At 39.7% G+C, this 19,085-nt stretch overlaps 1 protein-coding gene, 1 long non-coding RNA gene and 1 pseudogene across 4 annotated transcripts in view; 1 reads left to right on the plus strand and 2 right to left on the minus strand.

The window, feature by feature from the left end:
* Positions 1-19,085, plus strand: part of LOC138970506 (uncharacterized) — a 339,583-nt gene that overhangs the window by 124,644 nt on the left and 195,854 nt on the right. The gene's annotated exons all lie outside the window — the stretch shown is intronic.
* On the minus strand, positions 7,967-9,403 carry LOC138970282 (uncharacterized). Its single transcript, XR_011456866.1, has 3 exons — positions 8,937-9,403; positions 8,677-8,762; positions 7,967-8,038 (listed from the first exon to the last, which is right to left on the minus strand). It is a non-coding gene; the product is annotated as an uncharacterized lncRNA (long non-coding RNA).
* On the minus strand, positions 10,267-15,205 carry LOC138971923 (uncharacterized; annotated as a pseudogene).

Genomic DNA, 19,085 nt, shown 5'->3' on the forward strand with positions numbered 1-19,085 from the left:
AAATGGGTCTTTAGAATCACAATAAAACTTGTTTGACTAAAAACCGATAATTCTACAACGTGTAGCATCTGTTCCGAAGTATTTGCCGAAAAATCCAAGATGGCCGCCGTTGCCCTTGACAACGGGTTGAAAAATTCCGAAAACAACGAAAAAAAATATTTTTCATGTCAAATTATTTTTTCATGTATACTACATTGGGTGTGCACGTTAAAGATCCCACGATTGACAAAAGGGTCTTTCCTGGCAAAATTGCTTAGGCACAGTTAATAATTGTCTACCATACCCGTGTGACTTGGAATAAGGCCGTGAAAGGTAAATATGCGCCGACATGGCTGCAATCTACTGGCCGTATAAAATTTCATCTCACACGGCATCACTGCAGAGCGCCTAGAACTGTACCCACGGAATATGCGCGATATAAGCCTCATTGATTAATTGAAAGTTGATATAAAACCAAATCACAACTCATCACAATTTTTTGTTCATTTTCTCTCTAATACCCCCCCAAACATCAAGTGAATCAGTCAGTAACAAAATAAAAACAAGAAGGGCAAAGCCCATATGACTCACATGCTTGACCTTGACCTTTACATGACCTTGACCTTCAGGGTCAAGGTCAAATAACTAAACCTAGCAATGACATCATACACTAAGAACTGCTTTACACATTTTTCCTACCAAAATACATGTGACCTTGACCCAAGGTCATGCAACACAAAGCTGTTAATTCAAGACATAGGAAGTACAATGGTGCTTATTGGCTCTTTCTACCATGAGATATGGTCACTTTTAGTGGTTCACTACTTTATTTTGGTCACATTTCATAAGGGTCAAAGTGACCTTGACCTTGATCATATGTGACCAAATGTGTCTCATGATAAAAGCATAACATGTGCCCCACATAATTTTTAAGTTTGAGTTATCTTCCATAGTTCAGGGTCAAGGTCACTTCAAAATATGTATACAATCCAACTTTGAAGAGCTCCTGTGACCTTGACCTTGAAGCAAGGTAAACCAAACTGGTATCAAAAGATGGGGCTTACTTTGCCCTATATATCATACTAGAATGAATACCCGTTTCGCCGGGTAGCCGGCTTCGCCGGGAAGAAGTACTTAGAGCCGTACGCCGGCTTCGCCGGGTTCGAACAATGGACCCGCCAAGCTCGCCAAGCTTAGTTCCCTCCCAGATTCGTGGAATGGGAACAGCACGAAAATGATTCAGTGGCCATAATGCCATTCGAGTCCCATCCTTGTCGACGAATGTAACCGTGTTCATCACCTTTGGAGGCGAACTCGACTCAAACAGGACTGAGCAAGTTAGAGCTTCTCAAAGGAAGGCCAGCACATAAAATTACACAAAAGCCGCCAGACCACATCACAAACAGAACTGAACAATGCACAGGTGTTGCTCACATAGACACACACACACACACACACACACACACACAAAAACACAGAGAAGCCGTATCTATAGAGAGATAGATGACAGTGTATTTTTCGCGTGGCTATAAATTGATTCGACCTTTGCACTTTGACAGTGAGGATAATTTACGGGTCCAATTTACGTTCTGGACACTGCGTTGACCTTCTAAAAATAGTAACAGTAACAGAACGCCGGGAATATCCGAAGACGCTCCTTGTCACACAAAAGTGCACCAAACGAAGGAAGGGAGGTAAACGCTGAAAACCTGGAGAAGATGAGAAGATAAGGAAGACTTACTTATAATGGTGAAATGAACACAAAAACTAAAATCATTTCAGCGCTGCGCGCTGAGAGCACGTGTTGAAATATCTCATCGATGATATTGTGTCCGGGGTGTAGCTGAATACGGTGTCCAAATTTGAAAAAGATTCACCGAGAACTTTGGCTTTGGTGTGTCGGTATGGGGGCCCGGGTAGCTGAGGTGGAACCAAAATAGCTGAGGTGGAACCAAAATCGGTTCAGCGCTGCGCGCTGAGAGCACGTGTTGAAATATCGACCAGGTTGTGTCCTATACCGGGTCTACCTGAATATGCCCACCAAATTTGAAGCAGATCCATCGAGAACTTTGGCCGTGCATCGCGCACAGACAGATACACAGACACACAGACACTAGTCGTATATATATATATAGACTAGAATGAATACCCGCTTCGCCGGGTAGCCGGCTTCGCCGGGAAGAAGTACTTAGAGCCGTACGCCGGCTTCGCCGGGTCCGAACAATGGACCCGCCAAGTTTAGGTCCCTCCCAGATTCGTGGAATGGGAACAGCACGAAAATGATTCAGTGGCCATAATGCCATTCCTGACCATATCGAGTCCCATCCTTGTCGACGAATGTAACCGTGTTAATCACCTTTGGAGGCGAACTCCACTCAAACAGGACTGAGCAAGTTATGGCTTCTCAAAAGAAGGCCAGTACATAAAATTACACAAAAGCCGCCAGACCACATCACAAACAGAACTGAAGAATGCACAGGTGTTGCTCATATAGAGACACACACACACACACAAAAACACAGAGAAGCCGTATCTATAGAGAGATAGATGACAGTGTATTTTTCGCGTGGCTATAAATTGATTCGACCTTTGCACTTTTACAGTGAGGATAATTTACGGGTCCAATTTACGTTCTGTACACTGCGTTGACCTTCTAAAAATAGTAACAGTAACAGAACGCCGGGAATATCCGAAGACGCTCAGCGCAGTGGACAGCGCAGTGACATTCTAAAAATAGTAGTAACTTACAACTGAACGGGAAAGCCACACGAAGGAAGGGAGATAAACGCCAAACACTGGAGAAGATAAGGAAGAGTTACTTATAATGGTGAAATGAACACAAAAAGCAAAATCAGTTCAGCGCTGCGCGCTGAGAGCACGTGTTGAAATATCTCATCGATGATATTGTGTCCGGGGTGTAGCTGAATACGGTGTCCAAATTTGAAAAAGATCCACCGAGAACTTTGGCGTTGTGATGTGGTGTAGCGGCTATGGTGTGTCGGTATGGGGGCCCGGGTAGCTGCGGTGGAACCAAAATCGGTTCAGCGCTGCGCGCTGAGAGCACGTGTTGAAATATCGACCAGGTTGTGTCCTGTACCGGGTCAACCTGAATATGCCCACCAAATTTGAAGCAGATCCATCGAGAACTTTGGCCGTGCATCGCGCACAGACAGATACACAGACACACAGACACACAGACACACAGACACTAGTCGTATATATATATAGATATAGGTGAGGTATTGAATCTCAAAAACTTCAGAGAAAATGGGAAAAATGTGAAAAATAGCTGTTTTTTAGGCAACATTTATGGCCCCTGCGACCTTGACCTTGAAGCAAGGTCAAGATGCTATGTATGTTTTTTGGGGCCTTGTCATCATACACCATCTTGCCAAATTTGGTACTGATAGACTGAATAGTTTCCAAGAAATATCCAACGTTAAAGTTTTCCGGCCGGCCGGACGGACGGACGACCCGGGTGAGTATAGACTCACTTTTGCTTCGCATGTGAGTCAAAAACCATTTACTAAGATCAATGAGAAGTCTTGAAGTATTTGTCAATGTTAATCTTGTATGCATAACAAAATATATTACGGATTGATAATTAAAGAAAATCGTCTCTTCTACAGGGTTGACCCCCCTAAATATGACACCCACAACCATGCAAATTACTTCTGCATCTGTTGAACAAATTATTTTATATATGGTATTCATTAACTTCAGTTTATGTTCTGCCTTTCCAGTAAGTGGCAATTTTGTAAATTGAATGGTCTGACTTTTGTGCAATTTTAATTTTTTTCTCCAAATTCGGGGGTCGACTAAACAGAACGAGTTTTGACATTGAGCGGTAGCCATTTTTACCTAATTTAAACCCTTCAGGCTTTTACCTTTTTGATTATTTTGAATGTCTGAGTATGTAAAAACATCCCCTTCAACCCCCAGGCTATCGATGACCTGAAGAAAGCATGCAGTTACAGCTAGGTTCAGGGCAATCCTCAGACACGAAAGCGTTGGTGTCATTGGTGACGCAAAAGTTAGATCATTTAACCTACAAATTTGCCACTTTGTGAACTGCACATGCATAAAATCAAGTTTATGTATGCTGAATATGAAGTTATCCAGTCAATTGGTGTAGAAGTTATAGCATTTCTGTCAGTTAACAGTATTTAAAATCTCTAAAGTAAAATCTGACATATTCGAAAGTTTTGCTTAAACACCCAGACAATTTTTACGATACTCTCCTAAGCTTCTCCACTTCTCAGCCCTGTCTTGGAAATAAATTCGAATAAGGCAGTCAAAATAACTTAGTTTGGAGCACCCATCAATCAGAATAAGCATTAACTTTTGACACAGGAAATATCTTCTACCGAAAGCTCTCCTGGTTTTATTCTACATTTTTCTTGCATAATGGTAACAAATTTAATGATAAGTAAGATGATAAAAATAAAAAAATAAAAAAATAACGTCCTCGCATTTGTCCAGAATTATTCCATGTTTCACTTGGGAACAGAGGGATAATTGGTCTAAAGAATTTTTAACAAGTCGCGAAAGGCGAAATTACTACATTTAGTCAAGCTGTGGAACTCACAGAATGAAACTGAACGCACTGCATTTTTTCACAATGACCGTAGTCCGCCGCTTGTGCATAACGGAATGAAACTGACGAGCCTGTTCAGCGCGGTAGTGGTTTCGCTGTGCTGCATAGCACGCTTTTCTGTACCTCTCTTCGTTTTAACTTTCTGAGCGTGTTTTTAATCCAAACATATCATATCTATATGTTTTTGGAATGAAAAGAAAGAAAGAAAGAAAGGAATCAGGAACCGACAAGGAATAAGATGAAATTGTTTTTAAATCGATTTCGGAAATTTTATTTTGATCATAATTTTTATATTTTTAATTTTGAGAGCTTGTTTTTAATCCAAATATAACATATTTATATGTTTTTTGAATCAGGAAATGTTGTAGAATAAGATGAACGGAAATTTGGATCGGTTTATACAAAAACAAATTATTACATCTTTCAGATTTTTAATGACCAAAGTCATTAATTAATTTTTAAGCCACCAAGCTGAAATGCAATACCGAAGTCCGGCCTTCGTCGAAGATTGCTTTACAAAATTTCAATCAATTTGATTGAAAAATGAGGGTGTGACAGTGCCGCCTCAACTTTTACAAAAAGCCGGATATGACGTCATCAAAAGTATTTATCGAAAAAAAGAAAAAAAACGTCCGGGGATATCATTCCCAGGAACTCTCATGTCAAATTTCATAAAGATCGGTCCAGTAGTTTGGTCTGAATCGCTCTACACACACACACGCACAGACACACACACACACACACACACACACACCACGACCCTCGTCTCGATTCCCCCCTCTATGTTTAAACATTTAGTCAAAACTTGACTAAATGTAAAAAGGAGGGTTCTTTTTGGACCATCTGTATGCAATGCCCGCTATAGGTGGAAGACTTTTGTGGAAGCCATGGAAGAATACATCGCTGTTGTGCTGGTTCAGCTTGAGGTCCTGTCCTAGCGAATATCCTGCACACACAAAAACACGACTTTTTAAGCCACTGATGTTGCATTCCGTGACATAGCTTTGTTAAAACCGTGTGCCTGATAATAATGACAGATTTTGTTGATATACATTTTTTTTTAAGAGAGAGAGAGAGAGAGAGAGAGACAGAGAGAGAGAGAGAGAGAGAGAGAGAGAGAGAGAGAGAGAGAGAGAGAGAGATTAAAACTAGAAAATGTGTGCTATATAGATTAAATAACAAGTCGCGTAAGGCGAAAATACAATATTTAGTCAAGTAGCTGCCATTTTTCAGCAAGACCGTATACTCGTAGCATCGTCAGTCCACCGCTCATGGCAAAGGCAGTGAAATTGACAAGGAGAGCGGGGTAGTAGTTGCGCTAAGAAGGATAGCACGCTTTTCTGTACCTCTCTTTGTTTTAACTTTCTGAGCGTGTTTTTAATCCAAACATATCATATCTATATGTTTTTGGAATCAGGAACCGACAAGGAATAAGATGAAAGTGTTTTTAAATTGATTTGGACAATTTAATTTTGATAATAATTTTTATATATTTAATTTTCAGAGCTTGTTTTTAATCCGAATATAACATATTTATATGTTTTTGGAATCAGCAAATGATGGAGAATAAGATAAACGTAAATTTGGATCGTTTTATAAATTTTTATTTTTTTTTACAATTTTCCGATTTTTAATGACCAAAGTCATTAATTAATTTTTAAGCCACCAAGCTGAAATGCAATACCAAACCCCGGGCTTCGTCGAAGATTACTTGACCAAAATTTGAACTAATTTGGTTGAAAAATGAGGGCGTGACAGTGCCGCCTCAACTTTCACGAAAAGCCGGATATGACGTCATCAAAGACATTTATCAAAAAAATGAAAAAAACGTTCGGGGATTTCATACCCAGGAACTCTCATGTCAAATTTCATAAAGATCGGTCCAGTAGTTTAGTCTGAATCGCTCTACACACACACACACACACACACACACACGCACGCACGCACACACATACGCACATACACCACGACCCTCGTTTCGATTCCCCCTCGATGTTAAAATATTTAGTCAAAACTTGACTAAATATAAAAAAGGGGAGCTGTCATACTAATGCTTCGTAACAAGGATAATCCCTGTCAAATTTTTGCTTGTACCTGCATGATGTTTACTGCGCTATATATATATACACAACCTGTTTTATTTTCTTTATTCAATTGTGGTGTTGTGGTGTTTTTTTTTTTTTTGGGGGGGGGGGATGTTTTGTGATGAGGGTTTTTTCCAAGCCTTTACTGCTTTAGTCATTGAATGCACCCGACTTCGATTTATTGTTCAGTGATGGGTAATTGTGTGATCAACTATGTAAGTTAGTGATTGTTCTGGCTTCATACAATGACATTGCATTAATTTTATAAGTTTGTTAAAATCCTGTTGTTTTGTGTATGTGTGTGTGTTTCAGGCAAAAGCTGATCTTACAGTCCTAGTTGTATGCAGTACCTCTGCTTCTTCGTTCAGGAATCAAAGTATACAATCTAAACCGATTATTTTGTTCAATAATGTTCAGCTTACCATCCCGAAGAAGGCAGTAACGTGCCGAGATATTGATTATAGATATTAACGTACCTAACCTGGTTACTGGTGTGTTTTCTTTTTACTTCAATAATGTAAATGTGTGACAACTTGCAGGGTACTTGATGTTCAGAGCAATTTTTCTGGCAAAGGACCTTTTATGGATCAAAGAAAACTTTTGTCATGGTGCACAAGTCAATCAATTTGGTTGATAAATAATTTGTGCTGCATTTTCCCTGGTTCCAAAACGTAGTATGTATTACCACATGTCCTTACCTGTCATTGGCATCACATGATTCTCTGCAAGTCTTTTGTGGAAATACGTCATTTAACACTTGCACTTATAGTAGGTGGCTGTGGAACGGTAGACATGCAACGACAACGAACAACAAAAGACAAAAGTGTGGAGTACACTCATTTTTCTTAACATACGCCAAGTTTCTTTGAGAATGCTCCAAGTGAAAATCAGGGGTTCCTAGGCCTGATATCACAATTAAACAGCTTCTTCTCAGAATCAGGAGGAAAAAAACCATTTCATATTGCGAGATGTCGTGACAAGAACAGACAGCAGCAGCAGCAACAACATTGCTAAATCGTCGCCTTAACAAAATTTCATGTTTAGCATCGCAGACAAAGCACGGCTACTGATCCGACCAAAGCCACGCTTCATGCACGATGGGCACATTGCTATGGCCAGCTTGTTAACGTGGGCATTGTCTATGTTTTACATAGAATTGAATGTGTTTGTCGTTGTGTCTGTCATCTATCCTAGTCGTTTGATTTAGAATAAAGCAAACTTGTTAGAACATGTGTAGTGCTTCACATAAACCTACGTACCTGTTTGATAAGTAAACTAATGTCAGAAGTAGGTATTTACCTTGTTTGCCTTCGCTTTCTTGATAGCCCGCTGCAGCATTTGTATCACTTCCCTTGACATTCAAAACGCCAATGTATTTCTGAAAGGAAAATAAAGATATTGACCGAAACATCACACAAGTGGTATATCATGCTAGGTTTTGTTTACAGTGCCTGTTCTACGACCACATCTGATTGTAATTTAAATAAAGAAAAACTGTATCCATGTATTACTTCTCTATTTGTGTGTGTTTGTGTGTGTGCAGGGGCGGATCACATCATTTTTAAGGGGGACTTTCCAAATTTCTTTTTGGGACAATTCGACGACGCGAAGCGTTTAGTTGAAGACGCAAAGCGTTCGAACCTCCTTGGGGTGGTCCGACAAATGTTGATAAAAACAAGGAAAATGGATCAATCTGAGCCAAGAAACATCCCCTAATACACCTTCCAAAAAATTAAATATAAGAAGAAAATTTTGAATCAAAACAAGGACAATTGATCGATCTGGCGCAACCTGAGCAAACTAACTAGCCAACTTCTTTCCAAAATCGTCATTTAGACGCTTTTTTTTTACAAATGCAATAAAAAAAAGTATAGGGTCGGCGGGAAAAAAACTAGGTAAGGTCGGGTGACCAGAAACATACAACTTTTTTTTTGCCTAATACAGTTTTAATACTGGATATGCCCATGAAAAAAATATCATTTCTTGTTCATGTCATTGTGTGTGTGTGGCCAGGACCGTGACTTCTGCATGCCTCGACGTCTTCGGAAAAGACACAAAATGCCAGCAGGCGTATGTTCTTGGAGCACTCAGTATGCCGTCATCTGCAAACAAATAAATACAAATTATTCAATTGTGTAAATAAAGAACAATCATTTTAATATTACAACAAAAAATTCATATATAACTGTAGTCTTCACCAGAGACATTTCATTGTATGTAGTCTACACTATCTTTAAATAAAACTGCCGTAAAAATTGAAATACTATAAAACTTACCCCCACTCAGATCTATTTGGGATTATTCAAGTTTCAACCATGAAACGATGCCGGTTTGGACAGATCTGCTAGTTTGCCGCTGAAACTGAAATCAAAGGCGATCTTCAGAACTATTTCTAATCTTGCATTTGTGATTAATATAAAATACTGATCTTCCCAATAGAAGCTGATGTGTATACACATGACCAGGACAAGGTATTTCGTCACAGGGCATTTACGCAGACGTCGCAGTTCAAAATATCGTTTTAGATCTGATTTTGTACAGCAGCCTGTGTGATTCAGAATCGTCTGCCCTTTTTCGGTTTAACATTTTATGGACGATTCCTATGAGACTGCTCAATCATAACTGATGACAAATTCAGAAACAGATGATGGTTTCAAGTAGGCTACAGTAATGATTCGTTACAAATGTCAAGCCACTCGTCGATCATTCACACTCAAAGAACCCAAGCCAAATCTGCTCTGGTTCCTAGCAGCTTTTTCCAACTGAGACCCTACTTGTTACGCATCTGCCGCGAAAAGATAGACCACAAACAAGCGGCACTGTACCATGCTTTCGTTTCTGTTGCTAAACAGATTAAATGTGCATTGTAAATGTGCTTACAGCAAAGAAATGCATCCTTACTTACCACAAAAATACTGGTACCACATTCATCGCACCTTCGTCTTCCTACCAAAACCTATCGATATATTTGTTTACGATATATTGGTAATTACTAACCGTTAACTATTTTTCAAAAATCTCAAATGACTTTTAAGAATCAAAGAAAGATTCGATAAAACGATTGACTTCAGAAAATAAGCAATATTTTTCTGAACCATGAAATAAAAATCGAAAACTCCGTTTGATCTTTTATTTTGGTAAATTGATGACAACAGCCGGAACTGAAAGTACCAGAACGAAAAATTAAGGGCATTAATCAGGTAAACTAAGAAGATTGTCGTTCCTGGCGCGCACTTCCCAGTCAGCACATCAACATTGCCCCAATATTGAGGCAACATTGCCGGTCACAGTGGCTCAATATTGAAAGTCAATATTGGATCAACAGTGGAAGTGCACATTTTTTCAATATTGAGGTAATGTTGGATTTCAATGTTGGATCTATGTTGGATTTCCATGTTGGATCAATGTTGGACTTCAATGTTGGAACAATGTTGGATTTCAATGTTGGATTTCAATGTTGGATCAATGTTGGATTGCAATGTTGGAACGATGTTTGATTTCAATGTTGAGACAATGTTGGGGCAATATGGTGATAGCGTTGACAGTATTTTTTTTCATTGACATGCTCACAATTAAGCCTGTGAAAAAAGTTCATTCTATTTTTTTCTTTCAAAAATGAACTTTTTTCACAGGCTTAATTGTGAGCATGTCAATGAAAACAAATACTATATCAACACTATCACAACATTGCACCAATATTGCCCCTAGCATTTTGTTGTGTACACTTTCAAAGATATGGTGACATTGAACATTCCAAGAGACGATGTTTTCATCACAGCCATGGTTGACATATTAGAGGTGTTCTTTGTCAACCATTTCAAACCTGCTCTGCTTGAGACATATCTGTACATAGACTTTGCTGATGAGGCGTCTGAAGCAGAGCAAGGTGAAGTGGAGGCCTGATTTTCAATCTGGCACTCTTGGAACTTTCGGCATCACCTTGTCTTTGAAAGGAGTAAAAGTGTCACAGACTGCTGAAAGTAACTGTGTAAACTGATACTAATAACCTGTTGACTAAGGAGACAGCAAAAAGAAAAGACAAAAATTATCATGAAGTTAAACATGCCCATTTTAAAGTTGTTAATGTTCTCCATCATGCACAAACACACACACATACACACTTTTTACAACGAATAATTAATACACTGTGAAATCATGAATGCAAACAATCAGTTTGACAATGAGTTCTTGATTTAATATATTAATACACTGTGAAATCATGAATACAAACAATTAGTATCACAATGAATTCTTGATTTAGCTACAAAAAGTATGTACTTGTTCAAGAACTGTATGTCAAGAGGCAAAAACGTTGGTATTAACAATGGAATACAGTGGAACCCCCGATTTAAGACCCCCTCCCTTTTAAGACCCTGTTTTCTCAGATTTTCTGTTAATAACCTCTGTAAATCACACCATCCCCCCCCCCTCATTTTAAAGAAAAACATAAAATAAGGGTTCCACTGTACTTCATTTTAAGCCAAAATACTTGTAATGTATGTATTGTTTTGATAAAGCCTACATTCACATTGGTATGGGTGAACATTATGTGTAATCACAACTTCCATCCAGTCATTTTAATGTTACTTGCTTGAAAAGATTTGGCAACAATAGACACTTGTCAAAAAATCATGATGTGAAGACTGAGAATTTCAAAGTGCTATGCCTACATGTACACATGATTACTTACATTATTATCCAATAACTTAGTGATTGTTAATCCCTGTTAATGTTGTAATATTGAAGTTTGTGTTAAATACACTGGACAGAACAAAATAAAACATTTTCAGTATATGTACACAGTGCTGTTTGAGTTTTCATATCAAACTTTGTTGAAAGGATAGTCCTTGTGTAAGCATCTCAGATCTGGCCCAGCTGATACATAACTTGCCCAGACCAGGCCTAGCTGATACATAACTTGCCCAGACCTGGCCCAGCTGATATATAACTTGCCCAAACATTCAACAGCCAAGCTGCTTTCTGTGCATGGTGGACATTTTGTGAATTTTTGATTTCATAAGTGAAGCTGGTATAAAGTTTAAAAATGTATTTGTAAAAAATGTCCACCTTCCACAGAAACTGAGAAATGTATCCAGAAAGATGGTCTTACCGCCCCGTGTAAAAAGCTGGACACACTTGAGATCATGAACCACTCATACAGGAAGGGTTGTGAATTCAAATAAATAATGTAAGGCGACATACCACACAGGATTATGGTTCAAGTTACAACTTTAAAAGAAACAATCTGTTCATGAAGATGTGACCGATAAACAATTTCGTTGTACAGTGGAACCCCTCTTTCAGCCTTTGAAGACCTAAGAAAATCTGAGAAAATCAGGTCTTAAAAAAGAGGGAGTCTTAAAATGAAGGTAAATTTACAGAGGCTATGAACAGAAAATCTGACAAATCTAGATCTAACAAAGGGAGGGGTCTTAAAAGGGGGTTCCACTGTACATGTGTTGCTGCCCATCCCCCCCACCCTCCCAGTCCTATGTGCACACACATATATTCTCAATGTAATGCTAATAATATCCTCATAGCCATAACACTGCCAGTGAATCGTTTATATCAGTTTACACACACACACTCTCTCTCTCACACACCCAATAGTCAATACCTTCCTTATCAAAACTCTGGGTTAATACATTAATGAAAAATGACAAGAAATTAACCGCACTAGTTGATGAGTTTCTGATAAGAAAATTGAGTGAAAAAAATAAATCACAGAACAAGAGCAGCCATTCTTTGTTTTTTCGTGCGAAGAACATAACGTCCATAGGCTTATAGTTACAGAGTATAATCCATCATCACATAGTCCAAATATTGGTGTCTCCTGACTGTAATACTACACATTTTGCTACTTGGTCTATCACTGTATCAGTATTGGCGTTAAAGGCACAGTAAACCTCCCGTAAACCATCACAGAGCTCCCCGAGCGTCTAAATACAGTACAAGCATACTTCCATTTGAACGCTCACCGAACGGGAACATCCTGGCTGCTTTCTGTCGAGCGTGAGACATTTTCCAAGAATTTATTTTCGTAGACTTGTTCCGTTAACAACAACGGCGCCTTTTGCGTATGCATTTTTTGAGAAGGAATTGTTATATAGAAAAGTTGCTTAAAATACATTTAGATATAGTAATGTTAATGTTATAGTAAAAACATTACTATAAACAAACAAAAAAAAAAAAAAAAAAAAAATCAATGAAGAAGGATGCTCCCCGCCAACAACAACAACCAAAAAAAAAAAAAAAAAAAAAAAAAAAAAAAAAAAAAAGGCAAAAAAGAAAGGGTTGAAGCAGCCTGCATGCAACTGAGATTTAAAAAAAAAAAAAAAAAAAAAAAAAAAAAAAAAAAAAAAAAAACAACGGCGCCTCGTTTTTGCGCTAGACCTAACTTTTAAAATCTAAATAATAAATTGACAGCTTGTTACACAAACATTCTTTAATCATAAAAGAATTCGTTTTTCATCAAGACAAGATCAGAACAATTCGAAGTTGTGAAAGTTTAAAAAAAGAAAAGCCCGGAAGCAGGGTCACGCAAGGGTCGTAGCAGACGACGGCCGGTTTATCAGTGCAAATCGCCGTTCCTCTCAACAGTCAAAAGCCATCGCTAGAGTTCTTGTGAACCACAGCCGTTGTTTCGTGCATTAAAAAAACGTGCTATTGTAGATAAGCTCACGTCGAGTCGCATTCAAATGACTAACTATGACGACTGCATTGTGAACAGGGAAAACTGGATCACACGGGTTCACGATGGCTCAGGGGTAAGATAAACCACGCAAAAATAAATTCTTTGAAAATTGTTCGCTCTTTACGGAGGGCACCTAGGATGTTCTCAATTGGTGAGTGTTTAAATGAAAGGGTGTTTGTACTGTGTGTAAAAGCCTGACCGTATCTGTGATGGTTTACGGGAGGCTTACTCTGCCTTTAACCGACTGGGTCTATGCAAATCGACTCACCACTGTCATTCTAAAGTTGCACAGGTAAAAGCACACCGTAATGATTCTAGATGCCAGTTTTGTCTCTAAAATGTTCAACTTATGCTGGCAGATGGTGTAAACTTTTGCCATGCCAATTATTCTTTCAAAATGCACCCTTTTACTTGCAATCTTCCTGTCTTTTCGCAAGGTAGCAGCACTCAGTCTATTCTTCTTTTTAAAAAAGGCTGGTATGTTGATCTGCACATTTCTGGGTGCAAAAATGTCTTGCACATTAAACCCCTTGTCTGCCATTATTGAGTCTCCACTCTCACAAAGCAAAGGGAGGGGGCTTCGCTCCACAATCTGGCGGTCACTGGTTGAGCCCCCCCCCCCCCCCCCCCCATTGGCACTGGACACATAGGATGTGAGTCCACCAGGGGTTACACCTACCAAAGCCTTCACTGTGTTGCCATGTTTATACTATTATAGGCAGAAAAACTTGCTTTTTGTGCTCTAGGATTTGATGGGTGTTTCACTCTGACCTCTGTGGCGTCAACAATGACCCTTGTGCTGGGAAATTTCAGCTTGAAGTCTGCTGGACAGTAGTGGGTCACCAACCGACGTTGTGGCCACCAGTTGATTTCTCCCCACCGGTAGTAGCAGAAGTTTACCCAAGTTCTGTGAGCCAACGTTTACTGTCTCGATCGAGCAACACGTCCGCATGCTCTAATTCCTGGCCCTATAAAAACCAAGGGCATGAGCAATGAGCAACTGCATGGGAAAAACAGAAATGACAACACAAACTTATTGGTGTCATTACTAAACAAACAGAACTAGGTCAAATATTTTCTTTATAATAAGAACAGGGAATGGTTACCTTGCTAGAGGGGTCGTCGGTTTCTGGATCACTATATAAGGGTGGCATGGACTGCCATTCGTGTGGTCCAGCGCCTGAAGTGAAGGTGAGGGTGACCAATTGGGAGCAAGAGTGGAACCAGAACTGGTCACATGTTCCTGGCCCTAAAAAGCAATGGCATATATGAAATAAGTGTTTCCATTCGAGAAACAGACATAAAAATCCCAGAGAGACAATTGATAAATGAAATAACAAAAAGAAGTCAAAACAAGCAAGTCCCCACATTTGTGATTGTGTACTGACTGGTCATACCATAAATCATGCATACTAGGAGTTGCATAATGCTGTCTACACTGCCCTGCAGTGCTTTCCGATGCCAACGCTGCCATCCCCCCCCCCCCCCCCCCCCCAGAGACAGCGACAACTCAAACCAAAATTAGCTTCATGTCAACACACCACCGCCACAGGTCAATGACTGAGCAAGTAAAGTCCACCTCCCTCCCCTTACCCCACCCCCCCCCCCCCCCCCGAGATTCACAGTCCAAAGTCCGTGCTATTTATAGATGAGTTGTTGCTGTCTCCGGAGTCTGTGGTGGTGTTTTTGTTGTGGGGTACTTATAGCTAGTTGTTGGAACAAGAGCATGCACAAAACACCCGGGTAACAGGCTATCACAAGAAAAACTTCAAAAAGGCTCACCAATTCATCTTCTTCCATCCCCTCCGTTTCAGATGGTGGCAGTAATGTGTCTGTATCGGAGTCCGTCATATTCGACTTTTGTCAGACTCTGATGATCACAGGCAAGAAAGTTTTACTCAAGAATTTTGTCAAGGGGGAACTGAATCGGAAGCTTCAAGGGGTTTGTTGCAAGATGTAACGCTCACAATGCAGACAGACAGAACAATGTGTGACGTCAATAATCCACACAATCAACTTCCGCTTGTTTTCCTTGATTGGCGCATGCGTCGAAAGTCGTCTGACATCACAATCTTGCGCGAGCCCGCAATTCGCTGTGAGCCAACGTTTACTGTCTCGATCGAGCAACACTCGGTGACAGCTGCGCCCGCGGCGCAGCAAGAGATTGCCGATCGCGGTGTGGCGATGGAAGAAACACCGTTTGTAAGAGTGAGCTTGATATCTAACAATAAACCAATGTTGAGACAACATTGCCTCAATGATCCGTGCTGACTGGGTTCACATGTCCGTTAAACAGTGTCAGAGTGAGAGAAATAGAGAATACTACATGGCTTGCTGTGTCGTACCAGATTTACACGAGTTGTTTTTTTAAAAATTGAACTGCGAGCGAAAGCGAGCTGTTCACTATTTGAAAAAGCAACGAGTGTAAATCTGGTACGACACAGCAAGCCATGTAGTATTCTGTTTATCCTACATTATATATACTTCTGTGCCAGATCTAACTAAAAGTCACCGACAGCGCTATTGCCTTTGGGGCCGCTTTAGAACTTCAAACCACTTTACTCAATTTGACATTCATTCCTCCGCCATGACACGCACTCTCAAACTAGGACAAAGTAGTTCGCCTTTGTTAACACTGTTAAGTTTAATATTGAACATTGATGAAATAAATTCGAACAACGAAATCATGGTCACTTCAAAATATACCAGATAAAAAGAAAAGCCGTGGCCACAGGATAAAAGAAACCAAAAGGAACAACAACAGCAAAGCATATCCTTCCGCGATTTACATAGCTTGACCTTCCGGTTGACCTCATTTACATGATATACACACGTGTGATTTGAACGATTTTTATCTCACGGGTATCTCTCTCACGTATGTAGGATAAAAAAAAAAAAAAATTCGCAGTTCAACAGTATTTGAGGTCCTTTTACATATATCAAAGTGTAAAGGTTGCTGAACGATTTTTTTTCCTTTTTGCTTGTTTAGTTACACTTTAACGTGATGGGAGGGAAGACAACTGTTGCAATGATTCGAAAGAGTAGCGTCCCATGTCTGGACTTTTCAGTTGGAAAAAGAAGAAAAGTCATACACGGAGCAGACGACACAGCCGAAAACAAGAACAAAAGAAACAATTATTGCAATGTTGTTTGTATTGATACATCTTAATGTTTCTGTGATACATTTTAACCACTCAATTGTTGAATAGGCGCATGCAGAACGTTCGACGTGTACAGAATCTTCAGAAAGTGAATTCGCTGGAAGAGAAGTGTTTGCGTGCATCTTTCTCTGTCTGCAGATTCACTCATTCCGATTCATTTCTTTGGCTGAGAATTTAGTGCATTAAACCTGGAATAAATCACACATGAAACTGACATTTGTAGCATTAAGTTGTTCAGTAACATACTGGTTATAAAGAAATGTATGAATAAACATGCGTTCGCTGAGTTTTCACATAACATTCAGGGCTCGTTATTTCTGTCGATTTAACCACCGCTCGTTAGCAGATCAAAGGGAGCAAACGTAAACTTTGACCCCTAACCTTTGAACTGCGCACAAAACGCTGACGTCACCACATAAAAAAAGTACCGATAACCACTAACACTAACACTCACACTGTGCACTTCACCAGTCTAATTACTTATACTGCTGCTTCTGCCACTGTTTGATAAGAATAAAATAACAAGTCGCGTAAGGCGAAAATACAACATTTAGTCAAGTAGCTGTCGAACTCACAGAATGAAACTGAACGCAATGCAATTTTTCAGCAAGGCCGTAGCATCGTCAGTCCACCGCTCATGGCAAAGGCAGTGAAATTGACAAGAAGAGCGGGGTGGTAGTTGCGCTGAGAAGGATAGCACGCTTTTCTGTACATCTCTTAGTTTTAACTTTCTGAGCGTGTTTTCAATCCAAACATATCATATCTATATGTTTTTGGAATCAGGAACCAACAAGGAAAGTGTTTTTGAATTGATTTGGACAATTTAATTTTGATAATAATTTTTATATTTTTAATTTTCAGAGCTTGTTTATATGTTTTTGGAATCAGAAAATGATGGAGAATAAGATAAACGTAAATTCGGATCGTTTTATAAAAAAATTTTTTTTTTTACAATTTTCAAATTTTTAATGACCAAAGTCATTAATTAATTTTTAAGCCACCAAGCTGAAATGCAATACCGAAGTCCGGGCTTTGTCGAAGATTACTTGACCAAAATTTCAACCAATTTGGTTGAAAAATGAGAGCGTGACAGTGCCGCCTCAACTTTCACGAAAAGCCGGATATGACGTCATAAAAGACATTTATCACAAAAAGGAAAAAAAAACGTATGGGGATATCACACCCAGGAACTCTCATGTCAAATTTCATAAAGATCGGTCCAGTAGTTTAGTCTGAATCGCTCTACACACAGACACACAGACACACACACACACACACACACATACACACACACACACACAGACACACAGACACACAGACACACAGACACACAGACACACAGACACACATACACCACGACCCTCGTCTCGATTCCCCCCTCTACGTTAAAACATTTAGTCAAAACTTGACTAAATGTAAAAACATGTTGGCAATGTTCATTAATCAGCATCATCATCAGGAACAGCAACAATAATTATCGTCGTCGCTGTTGTTGCGGCAAACCGGATACTGACAGAACAATGTTTCTGATTTCCTTACAGTGCACTGATCCCAGGTAGTTTGCTCAATAAATATTGACGTCATAGTTGAATGATTGACGCAGTGTTTATTAGGTTGTTTGTGTCGAGTTTTACTTTATCGTCATCGTACCAGAATCAGTGTTACATTCAATTTTGTTGGAGGACGGTTTGTATTGTGCTCGCTGTTTGTGTTGTCTTATTCAAGGCCGGACTACCGGGGGGGTTACGGGGGTTGCGCAATCCCCCCCCCCCCCCCCCCCCCCTAGCCTAAACATGTACCTCACTTATTTAAAACAAATTTATTATTGTTTATTTTATGCCGTTTCATGCAAGGAGCGGCCATTTTCCTATCTCAGAATACAGTCCGTAGACTCCTTCGCGGCAGCGGTGTGTTGCGTGCCGCACGGGTATTTGCACCCGGCACGCTGGAGCGTTAAGTTGAGTGGGGTTTGTGTCTCGATAAAACAGCTTCTTGTATAAACATTTCGTAACTTTGCACATTAAGATATGTCTTGTTAGATCTGTTAGTGTTTCTTCTACACGCCGATGTACTTTTTGGGTGCATATTTTGTATATTATAGCCGTGATTCTGTAAAATATCACGCCTGTAACTGCACAGAAGCAAATTTCGTAGCATTCGCAACAAATTACTGGTGTAAACTTTAATGTGAAGAACTGCCATCAGTTCCACAAAAACCTGAACCTTTCTGCAGTACTGAGGCCGAGTTTCAAGCTTCTAGGACCTTGCAGACAGCGAAAAGCATTCGGAGAATGAGAATTATCCTACAACTTCTTTGTTTGCCCCCCGAAGCTGCCGTGTTTCTCCCCCGCAGCTGCCATGTTTGCCCACCGTTTGTGTTTGACCACCGACCCTGCACACTCATGTTTATGTCCTCTAATTGGCTTGGAGCTATTTTGCAGGAACCATGGAGAGTTACTATGGGGCAGTATCTCTACCTACTGAACCAAAAAACAGAAACCGATGATCTTTTCTTCTTCTTCTTCTTCTTCTTCTTCTTCTTCTTCTTCTTCTTCTTCTTCTTCTTCTTC

The sequence above is a fragment of the Littorina saxatilis genome, linkage group LG7 (assembly GCF_037325665.1).
Source record: "Littorina saxatilis isolate snail1 linkage group LG7, US_GU_Lsax_2.0, whole genome shotgun sequence".
In the NCBI taxonomy this organism is placed as follows: domain Eukaryota; kingdom Metazoa; phylum Mollusca; class Gastropoda; order Littorinimorpha; family Littorinidae; genus Littorina; species Littorina saxatilis.